At 40.9% G+C, this 14,552-nt stretch overlaps 1 protein-coding gene across 13 annotated transcripts in view; it reads right to left on the bottom strand.

Annotated features, from left to right (window-relative positions):
* PLCB4 (phospholipase C beta 4) overlaps window positions 1-14,552 on the bottom strand; it is a 410,467-nt gene that overhangs the window by 257,136 nt on the left and 138,779 nt on the right. For all 13 annotated transcript variants that reach the window (XM_030821965.1, XM_030821969.1, XM_030821962.1 and 10 more), the window contains one exon: window positions 6,105-6,167. The gene's annotated coding sequence lies outside the window, so the exon portion shown is untranslated. The remainder of the gene's footprint in view (window positions 1-6,104; window positions 6,168-14,552) is intronic.

Raw genomic sequence — 14,552 nt, 5'->3', positions numbered from 1 at the left:
TGTATATGTAACACTCCAGCCCCATGAGTTTGCATAAAAGTATTATACCCAAACTTTTCTAGAATCCTCCCCCAAAACACACTATATACACATACAGATTTTTTTCCCACTGAAATTCCCTCCCTTTCCTCTTTAAAATTTTTCTACTTTCTACCCTCCATTCAAGGCCCACTATCTTCTAAAAGTGACCTTTGAAGGTTATCGGTGACATCTGAGCTGCCAAACCTAAATGTTTTCATCCTAATTCATGTACAACAGGGCACTAAATCCAAAAATGGAAGTAGCAATAGCACCTCAAGGACAGATCAGCTCACTCTGTCTGAACCACGGTGCTGCCTCATTTCCTTCCTGAGTGGTGTTACCATGCTGGGAGATTCAGGAGCACTGACTAAGAGTCTTATTCAAAGAGAATAAGGCCTTTTACCAGAGTTTCTCTCTAATATTCTAAAGTTGCACTGGCCAATATGGTACCACGAGCCAAATGTTGCTTTTGAGCACTGAAATATGGCTAGTCTTGACAGCTTTTTTAAGTAAAAAATATTCAGTAGACAAAAAAAGGTAAAACCTCCATAATGTTTACATTGATTAAATGTTGAAATAATTATTTGGATATGCTAAGTTAAATATGTAACTAAAATTAATTTCACCTGCGATTTTGGACATTCCCGCCTCCAATTTAGGTTGCTGTAACCTTTTTCTTTTTGCCGTCTTAACGAAGCTACAAGAAAATTCAAAATGTTCTATGTTGTTCACATGATATTTCCATTGGACAGTGTTGGCTGGTCTAGGACATCCGGTGAACAATCATGAAATTTTGTGCTATACTGAATTGAAGGCAGCCAAGAGGGCTGGGTACAGTAGCTCATGCCTGTCATCCTGGCGCTTTGGAAGGCTAAGTTGGAAGGATCACTTGAGGCCAGGAATTCCACACCAGCCTCGTCAACATAGCTAGACCCCATCTCTACAAAAAAAATTTTACAAATTAGCCAGGTATGGTAGTGCATACTTGTAGTCCCAGCTTCTTAGGAGGTGGAGGCAGGAGGATAACTTGAGCCCAGGAGTTCCAGGCTGCAGTGAGCTATGTCAAGACACTGCACTCCAGCCTAGGCAACAGAACCAGACCCCATCAAAATAAAATAAAATAAAACAAAATAAAATAAATAAAATAAAAAATAGAAGGTGCCCAAGAAACACTATATATTTCCCTTAAAGGCTTATGAAAAGAAAATACTTTCAAAGGCAAAGGTGAACTATTAGGAAATAAAATAAAGGATGGCTAAAATAGATGAGAATGAAGAATAATAAAGTTAACCTGTGTGCTTGGAAATGTTTCTAGTAAGAATAATCTCCAATCATACAATCACATGACATCCTCACCTCTTCTTTCAGGGCACTGAAATCATTATCCATGATTTTACCAAGGAAAGCTTTGAAATGTCAAGTTTTCTATTTCTAAAACTCTAATATATGTAGAAATTCTACTCACTGAAAATTACCTAGGTGTCTCCCAACACTGCAATTACTTTAGGACTTAGCTCTTTGAAGCAGTGGCTCACTCCATTCTCAGAGGAGGAAAAAGAATTCTATGCAGCCTCTGAAAGTGCTTAACCTACACCAGGAAATGGGCTAAGGATTAAAAATGTGCCCGCAGGAGTGAGGAAGGGAGGAAGATGGAATGTGGATTGGTAAAGCAGACACTCTAGTGTCCTGCCCAGATAACACTGGGTCCCTTTAATGGTCTTGTGTGCCCTTTCCCAGCTTTTGTGTGCTTTGCTGCTAAGGGATGGTACCAACATTTCTTAAGAAAAACTCTCTTCAACCACCGAAGCTGCTTCACCTGCAGATGAAGAGAGCAGAGGTGCTTGGAAGTTTATACCCCTCTCTTACCTGCCCACAGACAGTGACTGATGCAGGAGTGGAAAAGCCCAGCTCCATTGCCTTGATGTGGAACAGACTCTAGGGAGCAATTATGTTCCAGAGCTGCCCACTGCACCCCCCAACTCTGCCCCCAGGATCAGGCTGGGGCAGGCACATTGCCTGAATCATTCCCCTGCTTGGCTTCTTCCCTTTCCCTTCCCTTCCCCCACTCACTAGTTTCTCCTGGGAGCCCTGCCTTGATAAACCACTTGTGCAGAAATCCTCTTCTCAGTCTGCTTCTGGAGCGCTCATCTCACGACTCTTGGCATGCATGAATGTGCTCTAAGAAAATGTGAAAGAAACCACAGGTTTTTGTGCTTGCTATTGTTGTACCATGGATAAGAGCTTCTGTAACACTCAAGAGTTCGAAATAACTAAAGTATTTACAGGGTAATAAGAAGCATCCTCATTCCTATACAGCACTGCAGCAACCTTAGGCCATAGATCTTAGATCAAGAAAAAAATATGCTAATAGCTGGTACAACATATCTATGTCTCCAAGGTGTAAGAGAAGACAGCACAATGAGTAAGGCTCTAAAGTAGAGGCGAAATGAAAGAAAAGTCAACATTAAGTTTGGTGAGCTGCATACCTAACACTAATGTTATAAATTCTGTATATAATTAATATAAATATTTTTTGAGACAGAGTCTCGTCTGTCACCCAGGCTGGGGTACAGTGGCGCAGTCTCGGCTCACTGCAAACCTCCGCCTCCTGGGTTGAAGCGATTTTCCTGTCTCAGCCTCTCGAATAGCTGGGATTACAGGCATGTGCCACCATGCCCAGCTAATTTTTTTTGTATTTTTAGTAGAGACGGAGTTTGACCATGTTGGCCAGGCTGGTCTGGAACTCCTGACTTGAGGTGATACACACGCCTCGGCCTCCCAAAATGCTGGGTGGCGTGAGCCACCCTGCCTGGTCTATCATGAATATTTAATTAAAACAATTTAAAAGGAAGAAAGCACCTCCAACATTAGGTAGGTTTTTCAAAAGAACAGTGTATCTTCCAAACTAAAATACCACAGGGGAGAAGTTATCAAGGGTTGTTTACACTTTCTTTTCCTGAAACTTGAAAGCAGTTTTTGACTGGACTAAACTAAGGTATTCCTCTTCAGCAAGAGCCAATCTAAAGCTCCCAGTGCAAAGCTTACTTAACACAAGGGTGAGGATAATTCATCCAAAAACAGTCATTTTGTTCTCTAAATAAATATTTTCTATTTTAGGAGTTTATTGACCAACACTGTTTTTTTTTGTTTTTGTTTTTTTTAAAAAAAGCTAAATTGAATGTGACATATAAGCAAGATCCAAAATATACCTTTTGCCTTTATAGGAATAAGAACATATTCTGAATGCCTACTCTGCATATAAATAGGCCTTAAAAAATACATTTAGAACTAACATAGAGTCAGAGCTGCTCACTGTTGGAAGTATGGGGAAGTAAAGCAGGCATTTCAAGACAAAGCCAGAAATGCTCAGGTTCCAGAGTTTAGATGTTTCCAATTTTGAGTATGGGAAGATATTATAGAAGAATCAGATTTTAGTTCAGTGTTTTAAAAAACAACTCACAATTCGAGTTTGTAGCAAGTGAATGATGCTAGAGTAGAGGCCAAATGGTTTTATTTTTAGGAGACGATGGAGGGACATATGGAAGAATTCTCTGGAAGGAAGGCAAGACTAACATAAGCAACCAACCACCAGGTGACATCTGGGGCTCCAAGTCTAATCAGGTCCTATTGGGTGAGAACGAGAGTACACTGCCCATGTACTGTGTTTCAGCCCCAGGATCTGGAGCCATCCAAAGCCTTTGTAAAATTTGTTTTTTTTTTTTTTTTTTTTTGCGACATAGTCTCCCTCTGTTGCCCAGGCTGCAGTGCAGTGGCGCCATCTCGGCTCACTGCAAGCTCTGCCTCCCGGGTTCACGCCATTCTCCTGCCTCAGCTTCCTGAGTAGCTGGGACTACAGGTGCCCGCCACCACGCCCGGCTAATTTTTTGTATTTTTAGTAGAGACGGGATTTCACTGTGTTAGCCAGGATGGTCTCCATCTCCTGACCTCGTGATCCACTCGCCTCGGCCTCCCAAAGTGCTGGGATTGCAGGCGTGAGGCATCGCGCCCAGCCAAGCCTTTGTAAAATTAAATTCATGGCATTTATACCCCTTAATGTAGAGGAATTTCTTCTTTGAACTTAAATATTTAACAAAACTCCCGAGCTCTGTTGGGGTTCCTTTTTTGGACTCTTGAATCAAGTGTTTATATTCACTAAGCACATAATTCGTCATAGGAACCATTTATAAATACAGCTGATGAAAAATGACCTATTTAAGGATAATACAACTCTTATACAGAGAAAGTGGATAGTCCAGATTAATGTGATGAAGGAGTGAAAAGCAGATGATGTGTCCACACTGATTTAAAGTCCCTAGAGAATTATTCAGTTCCCTCCTACTCCCCAACTCTTCTTTGCCTACTAAGAGATGGTTTATGAGTCATCCTTGGGGAGTAGTAAAAGATAGTGCACTTGACTAAAAATAGATAGGAACATTCAATAATAAATCTACTTTCTGGATATCTCTTGTCATCATTAAACACTGATCACTTAGAGAAGTGTCAGGTTGTGCAATTCTTCCTTCCCCTCATGGAAAGGCTGGAAGAAAATCAGCCACAGGCACTGCCAGAAGATAATGAAGTATCTCACATGATATGCAACACGCTGGAGGAAAAAACTCTGCCATTAAATGCCAACAGTCCAGAGGAACAGATCCTCCAGGAGGACCTATTTGGAGAAACAAGAAAGTTGCTGGTTCAGGCCATTACTATAAAATGACCTCTTGTTCCTGAAGGTAAGAAATGATACATAATCCAAATGCTTTACTTGTAACAGCAATTTAAAAATAGCAATTTGGGCCGGGCGCGGTGGCTCACGCCTGTAATTCCAGCACTTTGGGAGGTCGAGGCGGGCGAATCATGAGGTCAGCAGAGCAAGACCATCCTGGTTAACACGGTGAAACCCCGTCTCTACTAAAAATACAAAAAAAATTAGCCGGGTGTGGTGGCGGGCGCCTGTAGTCCCAGCTACTCGGGAGGCTGAGGCAGGAGAATGGTGTGAACCCAGGAGGCGGAGCTTGCAGTGAGCCGAGATCGTGCCACTGCACTCCAGCTCTGGGTGACAGAGCGAGACTCCATCTCAAAAAAAAAAAAAAAAAAAAAAAAAAAAAAAAAAAAAAAAAAAAGTAGCAATTTGAGCCAAGTTTGGTGGTTCATACCCGTAATCCCAGCACTTCGGGAGGCCGAGGCGGGCAGATCACAAAGTCAGGAGTTTGAGACCAGCCTGACCAACACGGTGAAACTCCGTCTCTACTAAAAATACAAAAATTAGCCAGGCGTGGTGGCATGCCTGTAATGCTACTCAGGAGATGGAGGCAGGAGAATCTCTTGAACCCAGGAGGCAGAGGTTGCAGTGAACCGAGATTTCAACACCGCACTCCAGCCTGGGTGACAGAGCGAGAATTCTGTCTCAAAAATAAATAAACAAATAAACAGCAATTTGATCAAGGGATTATAAAAGAACATGTCTCATATTCACTAGGATTCTGTCTCTGGAATACAAGTATTGGCAAGTTAGTTTATAAATAAAACAAATCGGCCATATAAAGATATTTCCAGTTCTCCTTTTTGCGTTTCTTTAAAGGTTTGTAAAATGAACCGTTAGGGGAGCACTGGAAGAATTTATTTACATCATCCCCTGGTAGTTCCCCCAAAAATGGAGGGTTTTTGCTGATAATGTGCACAGTTGTGATTTTTCACATCAGTGGGAATCTTCTTAAGCAAAATCTGCACAGGACTGAAAACAAGTCACATAAACATTTCTCCCCAGAAAGAACTGTAGATAATGATCACTTCAAAAACATGGGATGCTTACTAAATGCGGGCAACACTATCGCAGAGAGCAAGTAGAAAATCTAGCAAAGGGTAAAGTGCTCAAGGTTAGCAGTGAAATTAATAAACTTGAACCTAGAAAGTGCTGGGAGATCCTGCTTAATGCTCTGCCGCATCAAGGAAGATGTCTGTGAATCAGTTTTGAGAGACATTTCAGAAGCAGCATCAGCCAGAATGAAGGGATTCATCTTACAGACTGAAAGTTCTAGAAACCTACAACCAAAAACTCTCCACACAGGCTGTAAAGTACTCACCGGGCAGCTCTGGACTGACTGCAGGTGATGTCCACTTCGTCAAACTCACAGCAGCACTGTCCTCTGAAACAGACACAGACAAATCAATGTAAAGGACTTTTAGAGTTTTCATGGAGAAAAACAGTCCTTTGCACTTCAAAATCAGAATCTAATGTAAATTTAAAAACATCAGAAAAACAAAAAAAAAATAGTGGCGTAAGTTGCAAACAAATGACACAGACACACAGTCATCATATCAGAATTATTACTGCTATACTCAGCCAACAGAGCTTAAACACTCTCTCTACAATGCTGCTAATATCCTACTCAGCCTCTTAATCTATTAAAATAATTAAGCAGCAATAGAACAACAAGGCTATCTAAAACCTTCTCAAAGTAAATATAATTATCTTTTCCTGATTAGCAGCATAATGTCCTTAGATGAACTGTAATTGGAAAAAAACTCCTTTTATAACAGAATTACATCTATCTGCAAAGAGAGTCATTTTTTATGGCTGTTTCCGTATTGTCTTTGTTAGTAAGTTGTTTATGTTGATTCTGGATTTGACATTGGATTTCTGATTTGGCTGAAATCTAGATTTCAGGATCTTTTCAAGGTGGAGTGGGAGGAAAAGTTCCAGGTGGTGTCAGAAGTACACAAAAGTGGCCAGATGCAGTGGCTCACGCCTATAATCCCAACACTTTGGGAGGCCGAGGCAAGCAGATCACTTGCCTCGGGAGTGGAGTTCAAGACCAGCCTGGCCAACATGGTGAAGCCCCATATCTACAAAAAATACAAAAATTAGCCAGGTGTGGTGGTATGTGCCTGTAATCCTAGCTACTCAGGAGGCTGAGGCAAGAGAATCACTTGAATCCAGGAGGCAGAGGCTGCAGTGAGCAAAGATCATGCCACTGCACTCCAGCCTGGGCAACGGAGTAAAATTCCATCTCAGGCCAGGCGCGGTGGCTCACGCCTGTAATCCCAGCACTTTGGGAGGCCCAGGCGGGTGGATCACGAGGTCAGGAGATCAAGACCATCCTGGCTAACACGGTGAAACCCCGTCTCTACTAAAAATACAAAACATTAGCCAGGCATAGCGGCAGGCGCCTGTAGTCCCAACTACTCGGGAGGCTGAGGAAGGAGAATGGCGTGAACCCGGGAGGCGGAGCTTGCAGTGAGCCGAGATGGCGCCACTGCACTCCAGCCTGGGTCACAGAGAGAGACTCTGTCTCACAAAAAAAAAAAAAAAAAAAAAAAAAAAACTCCATCTCAAAAAAAAAACAAAAAACAAAAAAAAAGAAGTACACAAAAGTAAGGGGAAGCCCATTTCCATGTGGTAAGAAGGCAGAGGCAACTGATGACACCTGGGAAAACTGTGTCTACAAAGTTTGAATTGAAATTTGTGAAGGTCACCATCTATGTATACAGATGACTACAGCACAGTCCTTTAATAAGGTCTCAGGTAGGTTGGTACATTCATATAATACAAGACTACACCATGAAAAACAAGAGAGGAAATCTGTACCTATATGAACAGACATAGAAACAAATTCTCAGGTCATTTTATTAACTTAAAAAATCTGAAGTAGTGTAGTAATATGGATACTATGACTCCATTGTGTTAAGACAAACCTCACTAATCTATATATAAATACACAGACATATGTATTGTTAAAAACAAATAACGCATCTGGAGGGAAAACAAGAAACATTGAATGTGGCTACCTCTAGTTCCCTCTAGGGGACCAGTACTAAAAGGAGATTTTTAAAGGGTAGGGTCTTTGATTTTAACCTAACATTTAACTATTATGTAATATTTTACCATGAAGCAAATTATTTTTATAATTAAAATGGAAAAAAAAGCCAATTCACTCCAAAGTCTCTACAGAAAGCAACATCCCACTTCAAATATACAGAATTAGGGAACACACAGCATCATGTACTCCAACTTTACTAATTTAGTGACTACTTATTATGATGCAGGCTGGCTCTAAGCATGGATTGAATCATCATTTATAATCCACATAAAAACTCAAAAATGTATGTACTGGGATTACTCTCATTTTATAGAGAAGGGAATGAAGAAGTTGAATATTCAAGAATCACACAAAGCTGGCATTCAAACCCAGGCACCCTCACCCATGTTTAGCCCCTACAGTGCCACTTCTTCCATGACATTTACCAGATTTTCAATATTACATTTATATTTGTAATTCTGTATTAATATGAAGATACGACTCCCATGAAGACAGGGATTATGTGTTATTGAAAACCACTAGGTATTTCCCCAATACCTACCATAATGCCTGGCACAGAGTAGATGCTCAATAAATCTTTGTTGAATGCTGAATAATTAGGTGGCCTACCTAGAGCTGGAATGTTAAACTATATGACTCTTTTATGTCGCCTGAGGCTATGAAACAGGCTGAGTTCCCAAAAAGCTCATTGATTAATGATCCTGCCATACTATGCGCCTCGTTTTGAGAAACCACTTGCTGCCCAAGTCATTTCGTAATCAAAGACTTAGAGACTGGACACATGTTCTCCCTTCTCTTCTTTAATTCCCTAGCAACCATCTAATATAAACTGCCTCATTGCTCCACAAGCCTTTCTAATTCTGGGCATATATAGGATATTGCAACATTTGGGAAAGCTAGTGTTGAAATACTTAACTACAAAGAAGTTAAGCAGTGTAAGCAATTTGTCATGAACTATTTAGCTACTGGCATATCATAGCCAAACTATTGTAGCTGACTTGGAGTTGTAGTAATATGTGAATGAAGACTCCAGCATACCAACTTTTCCTTTCAAATACTGTTATTCTGGGTCATGAAGGGATTACATGGGGCTTTGGTAAAGAAAGGACTGTGTGTGAGTGTGTGTGTGAGAGACAGGCTGTGTGTGTGTGTGTGTGTGTGTGTGTCTGGGGTGTTTATGTATGTCTTCCCACATGTTTTTGTCTTTCACAGAAGAAAGATATTTTCCCATAGTAGGTAAACACAATTGCAAATCCCAGAGTTGTATCAGTGTTAACGCAAACAAAAGCTGTTTCATTCAACAAAGGTATCAAGACTATTCAATGGGGAAAGACAGTCTATTCAACACACGGTGCCAGGAGAACTGAATACTCACATGCAAAAGAATGAAGATAGGCTCCTACCTCACAACATGGACAAAAATTAGCTCCAAGTGAATCACAAAAGTAAAACTATAAAATTCTTAAAAGTAAATATAACATAGGAGTAAATCTTTGTGATCTTGGGTGGCACCATCCTTGTGACCAGAACAATGGATTCTTAGGTATGACACCAAAAGCATGAAGAACAAAAGAAAAAAGAAGATAAGTCGAACCTCTTTAAAAACTTTTGTGCTTCAAAGTACACTGTTAAAAAAATGAAAAGAGAACCCACAGAACAGGAAATCTGATAAAGAAGTTTTATCCAGGATGTAAGAACTCTTAGAACCGGACAGGAAAAAGACAAATAACCCAATTTAAAAATGGGCAAATGACCTGAGTAGACATTTCCCAAAAAAGATATACAAATACATGAAAAGATACTTAGCCCTTAGGGAAATATAAATCAAAGCCACAATGAGACACTGCTTCATAGCCACTAGAAAAGCTGTAATCAAAAGACATAACGAGTGTTGACAAGAATTTAGAGAAATCGGAACCTTCATACACTGCTGGTGGAAAAACGTAAAATGATGCAGCTGCTTTGGAAAACAGTCTAGCAGTTGCTCAAATGGTTAAAAATGAAGTAACTGTATTACCCAGTAATTCCACTCCTAGATACGAACCCAAGAAAAAATGAAAACATATATCCATATAAAAATTACATGTAAAATTTCATAGCAGCATGATTCATAATAACCCAACTGTAAACAATCCCAATGTCCATCAACTGACAAACATATTAACAAAACGTGTAGTATGTTCACATAATAGAATATTATCCAGTAATTCAAAAATGCAACACAGATACACATGACTATGTAAGTTAACTACTTCAAAGAAACATTACGCTGGCTGGGCATGTTGGCTCACGCCTGTAATCCCAGCACTTTGGGAGGCCAAGGTGGGCAGATCACCTAAAGTCAGGAGTTCGAGACCAGCCTAGCCAACATAGTGAAATGCTGTCTCTACTAAAAATACAAAAATTAGCTGGGTGTGATGGCACACGCCTGTGATCCCAGCTACTTGGGAGGCTGAGGCAAGAGAACCACTTGAACCTGGGAGATAGAGTTTGTAGTGAGCCGATTTTACACTGCACCACTGCCCTCCAGCCTGGGTAATAGAGTGAGACTTTGTATAAAAAAAAAAAAAAATTATGCTAACGGAGAGTAGCCAAGCACAAAGACCACATATGGTATGTTCCCATGTATATGAAATGTCCACTACAGGCAAATCCACAGAAACAGAAAGCTGACTAGTGGCTCTCTCCGACTAGAGGAGCAGGATGGGATTTCTTTTTGGGGTAATGAAAATTCAAAGGTTAGACTGTGTTGATAGTTGCATAATGCCGCGAATATATTAATACTAAAAACCATTGAATTGTACATTTTAAGTAAGTGCATTCTATGGTATGTAAATTATACTTCATGAAAGCAGTCTTTTAAAAAAAGGCTATAATTCAGTGAGTTTGCCAGTCAGCTTTTTCCAAAAATGAGAAAACACATTCTTCAAGAAAACACAGTAAGTGATAAAATTTATGTATATTAAAAATTCTTATTGTTATTCTTCAGGAGATTCCTTGTGATGGAAAACATCCAATTTTATTTTACCCTGACAAAAGAAAAGCATACATATGGAACTGCCTTCAAGCCATAAGAAAACACCAATATTTTACTGTAAACCACCACTAATCATGCCACAGTGTTTTACATAGTCTTATTTCAAAGCAATGGGGAACTTTAGCCAAGGGTGAAGCTTTTATTTCTCAGAGGAGGAAGAAATCTACAAATATTTAAAGGTGACATTGCCATGCCTGTTTTAGTGAATCTATATATGTACTGAACACAAAAAGACTAGCATGTGATGTCCTCCCCCAAGATACTCAATATTTAGATTTTGTTTTAAAGTGAAGAGTAATTGGGCCAGGTTGAACCAAAACAGATCATTTTACTCTGACTTAATACTGAACACGGAAATGATTGTTTTGCAAGCAAACAGAATGTTGGAAAGCAGTTGTGTCAGTGAGTTTGTGCAGTATAAAAAAGACTTCAAACTGTTTTTTTTTTTTTTTTTTTGAGACAGAGTCTCCCTCTGTCGCCCAGGCTGGAGTGCAGTGGCGCGATCTCGGCTCACTGCAAGCTCCGCCTCCCGGGTTCACGCCATTCTTCAGCCTCTCCGAGTAGCTGGGACTACAGGCGCCCGCCACCGCGCCCGGCTAATTTTTTGTATTTTTAGTAGAGACAGGGTTTCACCGTGATCTGGATCTCCTGACCTCATGATCCACCCGCCTCGGCCTCCCAAAGTGCTGGGATTACAGGCATGAGCCACCGCACCCGGCCAAGATTTCAAACTTTTGTAGCTTAAATCAACAACCACTTATTTTGGTGTTCTCTAGTTTGCAAGAGAAGCAAGAAGGCAGGCCCCAAAGCACAAGCACTTTCCAAGCCTCTGTTATATCGCATTGGCTAATATATCATTTGGCAAAACTATTCACATGGTCAAGCCCACATTCAAAAGACAGAGAAATGGTCCCACCTCTTGATGGGGCACTGCACATTGCAAAGGCATGAATGTACAGTGGGGAAGACCTTGTGGACGTTTTTACAATCGACCACAGCATTATTTCCCAAAGAGGAACACACTCCCACTAATGGTCCATGAAGAGATATTTTACGGTTTATTACACTTTATTATTAATGGTACAGTTTCCACGTACCATCTTAAAATACAGATATTTTACAATGGCACATGGAGAGGTAATGTAGAGTGCATGGGCATTAGCACTTACCTTCTCTTTATAGAAAATGGAATCATTCTTCTATTGAATGGGTACGTAACTTCTATTGGGTACATAACTATAATTATTTACAGCTACTTATAATAGTAATGTTACCACATTACCATCATTATTTATCATGGTTGTATTTTCTTTTTAAGCAAATATATTTAAGTGGAAAAGATGAGTCATAAGTTCAGGTAAAACACAGATTTGGCCAATTCCATAAAAGTGATTCAGGAATAACCCAAGTTTAGAACCTAGTGGGGTAGGCCAATGCTTCTCAAACTTTAACATACAAATCACCAGCATATCTGGTTAAAATGCACATTCTGTTTGACTGTAGGTCTGAGGCAGGGCCTGAGATTCAGTATGTGTGAAGCTCAAGCTCTCAAGTGATGCTGACACGACTGGTTCCAACGCATGCTGAGTATCAAGCAGAGATGAAGGGCAAAGACCTGGCAGTCAGAAGAGCTGAGCACCATAATTTACCAGCTGTGCAGTTTCAAGCAACTGTCTTCACCTCTCTGAAACCAGCTCCTATCTGTAAAATTCAGGTGGTGTTACGACTAATCTTAGAAGTCAGGGTCAGAGTGAGACAAGATGAGAGGAGCAAGGCACCCAATCAACACAGAAAGGATCAATGCCTGCTTTGTTCTGTAGTAGCTAATGACTTCCATAAAAGCCCTCGAATGAATCACAGGTTAAAAAAAGAAAGTGGGTGGGCCAAAAGGACAGTGTTAGCCCAAATCATACCATGCCTAGACATTAAAAGTAATCAAATCTTAGAAACAAGTTTCGCCAATGCAATCATATTTTATATATCCATGTAAGGTATTAATATGTTTATGTTTCCTCAAGTTCATGCTACAATATTTATTGAGCACCTGCTGTGTGCCAGATGCTGTTCTCAGTTTGAGTATATGGCAGTGAAAAAAACAGACAAAACTTCTAGAACTCATGGCACTCACCCCCTCCAATTCTCTCAGTCTCTGGAACTGCCGCCATATACTAATTCTCCAGGCTGTATTCACAGAGAGGCTGCCCATAGGCCTGATCTGGCCACATATATGTTTATATGAATCCATGGTGATCGTTTAAAGTTTGAGCTGGTTATTAACATTAAAAAATGAGAGATGCCACATAAATATACAGACTCCTAGCTTCTCTTAGAAATTTGGATGATTTGGCAACAGAATGCTGCAGACAACTCAGCCACAGCTGAGAGGCATCTGTCCCCTCAGAGAAAGCTTGGGTTTTCAGATCCCCACAGCCCCCACCCGCCAGAGCACTTCCACCCAGCCAACTCCGTCACCTATGTTCTCCTCTCACCGACCCAAGTGAGTGATCCCTAAACGAAAGCCCTTATCAGCAACATGTATAAGCATGGAAGGGAGGGGATTCCAACTTCCTATTCTGTATTTTTTCTTTGCCATCATGCAGTAAACACCAAGAAAAAGAGCTATTTTAGCCATTTATTTGCCCCTCCCGAGAAAGCATCTAAACTCTGCCCAGAAAACTTACAGCTCCTCTATCTGTCATTTACTGTGGCCAACTGGCTCTATAACGCAAAACAGGGCTCTTTAGAGGAGTTCATTACAAGTTTTTTTATGGGTGTTATTTTTCTCTAAATAATGGTAATGGCTTTGCAATTGCTAACCTACATTCTTTTGCCTGGTTTCCTTCATGTATTAGTTTTCTACAGCTGCATAACAAATTGCCACAAACGTAGTGACTTGAAGCAACACACATTTATTAGCTCATAGCTCTGTAGGTCAGGAGTCCAGACATAGTTTCTGGGTTTTCTTTTTTTTTTTGAGACGGAGTCTTGCTCTGTCACCCAGGCTGGAGTGCAGTGGCTCGATCTCGACTCACTGCAAGCTTCACCTCCCGGGTTCACACCATTCTCCTGCCTCAGCCTCCCGAGTAACTGGGACTACAGGCGCCCACCACCACTCCCGGCTAATTTTTTGTATTTTTTAGTAGAGACGGGGTTTCACCGTGTTAGCCAGGAGTTTCTGGGTTTTCTGCTCAGCATCTTACAAGGCTAAAATCAAGGTGTTGGCTAGGCTTCATCCTTTCTGGAGGCTCAGAGAAATAATGTGCTTACAAGTTCACTCAGGCTGTCAGCTGGGGGCCACTCTCAGCTCCTAGAGGCCATCCACACTCCTTGTCACATGGCCCCCACCATCTTCAAAGCCAGTCATGAAGAATCTCCCCTGATGGAATCTTTCTGAATCGGTCTCTCCAACGCCTTTTAGGGTCCACCGAGGACAAACTTTTATTCTTAAACTGTGCCGTGTAACATAACCTAATCACAGGAGTGACACCCCGTCATAGTCACAGTCCTGGGGATCATACAGGAGGTGTAAACCAAGGGGCAGTAGTCTTGGGGGGCCACCTTAGAATTCTGCCTGTTACACCTAACTTAGCATGCATTTGTCATCTATGTAACTCAGGCTTGACTCTGCAGCTATGTCACAAGAAAAGCTAACCGACCTGCAGAGAGGCTACATA

This window comes from Nomascus leucogenys, chromosome 11 (genome assembly GCF_006542625.1).
Source record: "Nomascus leucogenys isolate Asia chromosome 11, Asia_NLE_v1, whole genome shotgun sequence".
Lineage (NCBI taxonomy): Eukaryota > Metazoa > Chordata > Mammalia > Primates > Hylobatidae > Nomascus > Nomascus leucogenys.
Note: the sequence above shows the minus strand (reverse complement) of the source record. Positions and strands in the feature narration are given on the sequence as shown.